This window comes from Suncus etruscus, chromosome X (genome assembly GCF_024139225.1).
Source record: "Suncus etruscus isolate mSunEtr1 chromosome X, mSunEtr1.pri.cur, whole genome shotgun sequence".
NCBI lineage: Eukaryota > Metazoa > Chordata > Mammalia > Eulipotyphla > Soricidae > Suncus > Suncus etruscus.
The window spans coordinates 25,225,500-25,233,154 of record NC_064868.1 but is presented as its reverse complement, the minus strand read 5'-3'; the positions used below and the strand labels follow the sequence as shown (position 1 = coordinate 25,233,154).

Genomic DNA, 7,655 nt, shown 5'->3' with positions numbered 1-7,655 from the left:
TTTTAATTTCTACTCAGTGTTCATACGACTGTTTGATCATGTTGCCCTCCATTATTTCCCCTTCAACATGTGAAGCAGAACAAAATGGGTCATGTTATGAGGTTCTGTTTAAAGGTAAGAAGAAAAAAAAAGAAAAAAAAGGGGGCAAATATTCAAACAAGCAAAAAATGGGAGGAGTCTTTCTAGAGACTATAAATATCAGTTTAAGAAAAGAAATGGGAAAAGGAAGGAAAACATAAAAATAATACAAGAAAAATCAACCCCTCCCATAAAAAAAAATGAAAGACCTGAGAAGCACCACAGCAATAAAGACAACAACCAAACACTAACCATGCTCCTGAAATAAAGACAAATCAAAGCACAGGGAAACGAAAAAAAGGGGCAAAGATAAAGAAAAAAAAGCAACAACATTTACAAAAAATTTAAAAAATAAAAAATTTAAGTTGTGCTATTTTTACAAGGTATTGTGAGATTCAGTCGGTCCTTAACTCCAACTTATTCCCAATGGCATGATATTCTAAATCAATATTCTTATATTTATAGCTGCTAGCAAAATATGTCCAATTATATTGACCATGTCTTCAACAGAAGTGCATTAAAATCAACATGTTAATAATGGAAGTAACATTTTCGCAATTTAGAACTGAACTCTTCTGATAATCTTATATTTATTTAGCTCTATATTTTAATCTCGTAGGTTTCAAATCTAAAGGAGAATTGCATTCTTAATTCATTCTGTTCACATAGTAGATATATTTAAAATTTTGCCAATCTAAGTGTAATTTCAATCTTCGTCGTTTGTTGACTTGCTTTTTTGGCAAATATGGACATAGTTTTTTTTTACTATGAAACATTTCATGAATTTGCATGTCATCCTTGCACAGGGGCCATGCTTATCTTCTCTGTATCTTTCCAATTTTAGTACATGTGCTGACAAAGCGAGCACTGGACATAGTTTTTTTTACTTTCCTACTTTATAAAATAATGTCAATAATACCTATATCATAAGCTTATTCTGAGAATTGTCATGTGCAATTTCTTGCATACTATATTGTCCAATACTGTAGTAATAACATTTATACTTGTAATAAAAAAGACAAATAATTATAAGTAGATGTCTCAGTGAATATTAGCTATCATTACTTATACATTTTCTTTATTTTTCATATGAATTATTTCTTTTCATTCCAACACTCATACTTTAGACTTACATTGATTAATGACTCATATCAAAGTGTTAAATTTTATTTTATTTCTTAATGAATTATAATATGTCTTTTCCTATTCCAACATTGACTTAAATTCATTCAACAAATGCTTAGGAAACCTGGAATATCCTAGTCATATTTGTCTTAACACAACTTTCCAAAATGAATGAGGCAAGAAAATATATCCCATATCTATTTAATATAGAAATAGCTGAGAATATAAAATCAGCTCCTTTATAAAGAGCTACAACCTTGTTAGCTTCATAGAGTGAATAAGTTTCTACAATTTGATTTGCTTTTAAGTGTATTTTATTAGCTTTCTTAATGTATTAAATATCATTCTGATTGAATGATAAATGAATGATAAATGTGTGTTTGTATAAAGAAAATGTGGTTTTCTCTTATATTTTAAATAAATGTTAATTTCAATGATGCTTGATGACACATGGAAATATTAATGAACTTGAGACTTTTATACTCTCAATTTATTTTCATATATGGCCCCAAAAATTCAAGTAGTCTTCTTTTAGGACTATTAGTTCTAAATATAATGACTTATTGTACAAATTTAATTAAGTTATAAGTAGTTCATATCATAAAGATTAGTAAATGTGCAAGTCCAAGAGAAAGGATTAAACTGTGTGTGATCCAGTGGAGGAAGGACAGAATGGGTGAAAATGACAGAGGTGGACCAGGCTGTTAGAGTAACTGGTTTTCAACCTATTCAGGATATTATTTCTTTGCATCAGCTTCTCCCACTTGGATGAGAAGAACATCTGGATTGGCCCCCTACCTGTTCCCCACCCTGCCTGCTGATGCCCTTTGCCTGCTGGCAAATAGCTTGTGTTGGAAATTCCTGAACCTGTTTTATATCCCTAACCAGTGTGGATTATGCCCTATGTCACATCATTTCCAGTCCTGTGTTCCCCAATCCCTCCAGGATTGGGATATGAGGCTTCCTCTACACAGGGCTATAAAATTTTTTAAAAGACATTATAACAATCTGTTGTTTTGTTGTGCTTATAATTGGGGCTATCAAATTTTATTTCTTTTAGCAGTGAAAAATTTGATGTAATGTACCTGGCAATTAGAGCACTTTACAAAGATTTGATGAGTGGGGGCCGGAGTAGTGGCACAAGTGGTAGGCCATCCCATATGGTCCCCTAAGCCAGGAACTATTTCTGAGTGCATAGCCAGAAGTAACCCCTGAGCATCACCGAGTGTGACCCAAAAAACAAAAACGCAAAACAAAGGATTACACGCAAATTCGTGAAGCGTTCCATATTAAAAAAAAAACACACAAAGCTTTGATGAGTGAATATTGTTGGTTAAAAGAGCGAAATACTACTCAAAGACGTTTCTAGAAAAATTATGATAAAAATGGAAAACTGAAAAAACATTATTTTGGGCTAGACAGACATTGTTGAAGTTAAAATGTTATCCCAAATTTGTTTCCTTGTACCGCTGGAGACACACCTAAATAAATCCAGATTTGTTACCAAGAGAAAAGAAAAACAAAACTTAATTTTGCTACACTTAATTTTTACCACTCCCCTCCCACTGGCTCTGGTGCCTACAATTTTTGCCCAGAACCCTTTGCTCACGAAGATGCAGCTGGCTAATCTGATGTCCCTTTGGAGAGAGCTAAACTCCACTTTCTTCCAGACTGGACCTCTAACTACTGCACTCCCTACTCAAATTCTCAGCTCACTTGTAATCTGATTATCCTTCCACCACCATCCTGGTCTGGCCTTAAAGAACCATTGGAGAAGGGATTCCCCATTGCTGAGCTAGATTCATTGTTTTACCTGTATTTATTTTCCTTTTCAAGTCCCTTGTCAAAAACTAAAAATTGCTTAACTGGTATATTCGTTTATTTTACTGTCTTCCCCACTCTTTCTTAAAGACTTCCCAAAACAGATTCAGAGCCATAGTATGGAGATGAAGGTGTTTTTTGCCTTGCACATGGCCTACCCTGATTCGAGTCTGAGTGATCTATGAGCACAGTGTTTGGTGTGGCATCAAAACCAAAAATATATGTCAAAAAAAGTAAAAAACTCGAGACAGGCTTTGCACTTATCACTCTATGTGATGAACTTCATGTCATGAGCTGCACCTACATGGGAAGATGAGTGGAAATAAGGGTTGGGACTGAGGCAGTAAAATATTAAAAATGAGATTTGTAGGGCAGTATCAAGGTCACAATACAAGCTGGATATTATGGATATATAAAATATATGCATATAATACTACCAATAGGAAAACAAGGAGAAAAAAATTCCAGTGACTGTCCCAACATAAACCAGTGCCTTAACGGCCCACGCTCCTCCCAAAGCGCATTCCCATTAGAGAAAGCCTGTCTCGAGTACAGGTGTGGGTGGGGTGGGGAGTAGGTAGATCCAGGAAATTGGTGGTGGGAATCCTGCACTGGTGAAGGGGGTGTTCTTTACATGACTGTAATCATACAACTACAATTATATTTGTAATCAGGGTGTTTAAATAAAGATAATTTATAAAAAAATAAAAATAAATAAATAAATAAATAAATAAGAAAAAATGTAAAAACGCTATGACGGCAGGACCTTCGCCCGTCTTTTCTGTGGGCCTAGAATAAATGCGTGTAATAATACAGTAGGATACCATTTGTTTTTTATTAAAAAAAAATAATAAGGCCAAACCTTTGTGAGGGAGGATTTGGATCCAATCAAGCGACTCAGAGGTTCTGCCGAGTTCTGCTCAGGAGTGCCCTCTGGTGGTTCCCGGGACACCCTGCTGTGCCAGGGACCCAACCTGGTTTAGTGGATTCAAGCCATACTCCTTAACCCGGGTACTATCTGTATCCCCAAGATAAAACCTTTAAGAGTTTTCGTTCATTTTATTAGAATTTGAGAGTCTTGGAATCAATGCTTCTATAAGAACATTAAATGAAACTCTAAATGATCCTATTTGAGGCGGTGGGCTTTCTCGGACCCTTAACCCTTATGCACAGGATATAAATTGTGCTATTGTATTAGTATCCAGGAGTGAAATCTTCAGTGGCAGGTTAAATTCGTGGATTCATGTCAATGTAGCCTCAATTATTTCATTCACTTCTTGGTGATTCTCCAGGGCAACCCTGATTGATATACATCCCCCTTTTCCTTCCCATCTAACCTGTTTGCCTTTCTCTCTTTCTTGGCAGATGGTCCTGATTCCTGTTTTCAGTGAACAAAAATAAAATTCATCCAGCCCCAGTATCTTCTGCTACTCTTTCAAAATATTTTTGTGATTGTTATCACTTTGTGTCTCATCAAACCGAGTCTCTTCCCCCTTCTTAGACAAACCCTTAGGCCTACACTTAAATTTGTCTGAAAAATATTTTTGAGGGGTTTTGTGCCACACCCACTGGTGCTCAGGAGTTACTCCTGGATTTGCACTCAGAAATTACTCTTGGCCTCATCGGGAAACCATATATGATCTGAGGATCAAGCCCAGATTGTCATCATGCACGAAAAATGTCCTACCCACTGTGTATCTCTCTGGCCCCTGAAAAAAAATAATGTCTGAAATTATCATACAGTTTTTAGATCATTACATAATCAATATATAAATACCCATACATTTTTATCAGCTAGAGCCATACATTTACATTATTGTAAGGTTATTGATGGCACCTGAGCTTATAACCCACATAAATATTCAAACAAAGGAAGACCCTTCTGCTGCTTAGTTGTTGTATACATGGCATTCTCTAATTTGTTATATGCATGCTCGTGGCATGCGCCAAAATGCATATTTTATTTTTGAGAAAATAAGAAATACATATGATTTTAAAAAGTCATATGTACAAAATGTATGCCCTATAAATCTATAATTTAATAATAATATTTAAATAATTTAGGCCATAATTAGTCCTTTATCTTTCTCCAGAAGTGTTCTTATGAATGCCTAATGTATTTTCTAAAAGTATCCTTATGCATATACTGTAATTAGATATGAATATTCCATTTTCTTTTAATGGATATAGGAGTATAGTAGTCAAACTCTTCTTTTTATTTCTTCATTACAAATGATAAATGTTTACTTTTCTCCCTATTTTAAATTTTTCATGTCATATCACTGCATTGGTACTATATTTTTTCCTATTAATGCCTGTTTCCCTACCTTGTAAAATTTATAAAGGCAGGAAATTTGTTTATATTCGTCATGATGGCACTGTTCATGACCAGATCTTAGAATGAGACAAAGTATTTACTAGAGTCAATAATAAGTGAATCCTTTACACTGTCCAGTGTCAGTTAATTCATATTCTGCTACCTCATCCTTAAAGCTCTTCCTTTGTATAAGTAGCATTTATGTAACCAATTTTTTGAAGGGGGAGGGCTTTGAGTCACACCTTTGTGGCTTTGTGGTCACTGTTTCCTCCTGGCTCTGTGCTCAATGATCATTACTGGTGGATCTCAGGGGATAATAAGCCATGCAGGGGATCTAACTCAAGTCCAGATTTGGTACCAAGAAAAAAGAAAAACTAAACTTAATTTTACTACCCTTAATTTAGTCCGAAAAATATTTTAACCACTGTACTATTTCTCCAGCTCTATAACCATGTTTTAGTTGGTGGTTCTAAAAGCTGTGGTGTGAAAATATATTCTTACACAGTAATTTTTGTGTATCGGTGAAGAATTTGTTACATATGCATTTTGAATATACATTCATTAGGTGGGCTCTTAGATGGAAAATTGTTAAAGCATGTGTCCATTTTAAAAATTAAATATTTTTATTAAAGGATTGTTATTTACGAAGTTAGTCATAGTTATGCTTTAGAATACAACGTTTCAGCACCCACCCTACCACCAGTGTCAATCTTTCTTTAGCAGTGTTCCCGGAGTCCAGCCCATAAGACCCAGTCTACCATCATTACAGACACGATTTTATGTTTGGTTGTTAAAGTTTGGGTCTCGTGATTTTGTTGACTGAATATATATATTTTTGTGCTTCCTTAACACCATCAATGCGCCTGTGTCCCCTTAACCCCTGTCCACTGTTATTTCACATCAGTTTTTTTTCCACTTCCTCTCAATTTCATTCATTCTTCATTCTCTGGGGTGTTCTAGGTAGCTCCCATTTAAATATTGTATTTCTTCTTGCAGTAATTCTAAATAGCACATATAAATGATATCATCCTGTATTGCTCCTCATTCTTCTGGCTCACTTAATTTAACATGAATTTTCCAGTTCCATACATATTGCAGGGACTTGTATTATTGAATCACTCCTTAAAACCATATTTATTCCATTTGTATATATGTACCATATTTTCATTATCTACTCATTTGTTGTCCAATATATAGGCTCATTCCAACTCTTTTGTTTTCATTTCTTCTTCTTCTTCTTCTTCTTCTTCTTCTTCTTCTTCTTCTTCTTCTTCTTCTTCTTCTTCTTCTTCTTCTTCTTCTTCTTCTATAATTTTTATTTTGACCAAAGTGCATTATGAATCTTTCACTGCATCATTTATGGTACATAGTGACAATAAATGAGGGGCATTCCCACCACCAGTGCTGTCGTCCCTCCGCCCCTGTTCCCAGTATGCATCCCATATCTCCCTTCTCTACCCCCCCCCAGAACGCTAGTACAACTAGTCTCCACTTTACAGCTTGTTGTAGATTAAGCATCTATTCCACTGTCATTGGAGATAAAAAGGATAAGAAAAAAGGAAGAAAAAAGTTTGGTGACAACTACCAAAAAAAGAAAGGAGAGAGAGTGAAAAAAAGAAAAGGAAAATGGAAGAAAAAAGAAAAAATGGCCCAGGCAAATAAAAATAAAAATAAATCTCTAAATAATAACCACAAGAGTGAAAAATAAAGAGAAAAGTGGAAGAAAAAAAGAGAAGGAAAATAAAGTCAAAAACTAACAAATCTAAACCAAATAAGAAAAAGTATGGGTGCTGGAGTATGGTTTGGCGTTCCCCCACATTTTTTTTTGCATAGGCACAGTAAGCATTGGGGAAGAAAGGGAATTCCCGTGGCCTAAGAGATTCAGGGTTTCTCCATCCTTGAAGCATACCGTCGTGGGATCAATCCCTGGCTCCATATATACTCATTACCCCATCCCAAAGGCTTTTTTGTGATGCCAGGAAAGTTTCCTCTTGGTTGTGTGTGAGAAAATCAAGCCACTGTAGCTAGTGATCTTGGTATTTGCGCAGGTTATAGGTCATGGTCTAGGATAGAGTCTCTAGGTTCTAGAGGTTCCTATCCATCGTTGTTGTTGTATTCAGTCTTCTGTAACACTTTCTCCCTGTTTTCGTTCAGTCCCTAAGCCAAGGCTAGGATATTATGGATCCAAAGGTTCTGCTCAGTCTCTGTTGTCCAAGTTGGACCTCTGCAACAATACATCTTGTTCTTGTTGTTGTTGTTGTTGTTGTTGTTGTTGTTTTATGTGTCCTGGGCTACAGCCTAGGGTAAGGTTTTC

General features: G+C 35.4%; 1 non-coding gene across 1 annotated transcript; it reads right to left on the bottom strand.

Annotated features, from left to right (window-relative positions):
* Positions 1-839: 839 nt before the first annotated feature.
* Positions 840-946, bottom strand: LOC126000277 (U6 spliceosomal RNA). The gene has a single exon (XR_007492630.1). It is a non-coding gene; the product is annotated as a U6 spliceosomal RNA (small nuclear RNA).
* Between the last annotated feature and the right edge of the window lie 6,709 nt (positions 947-7,655).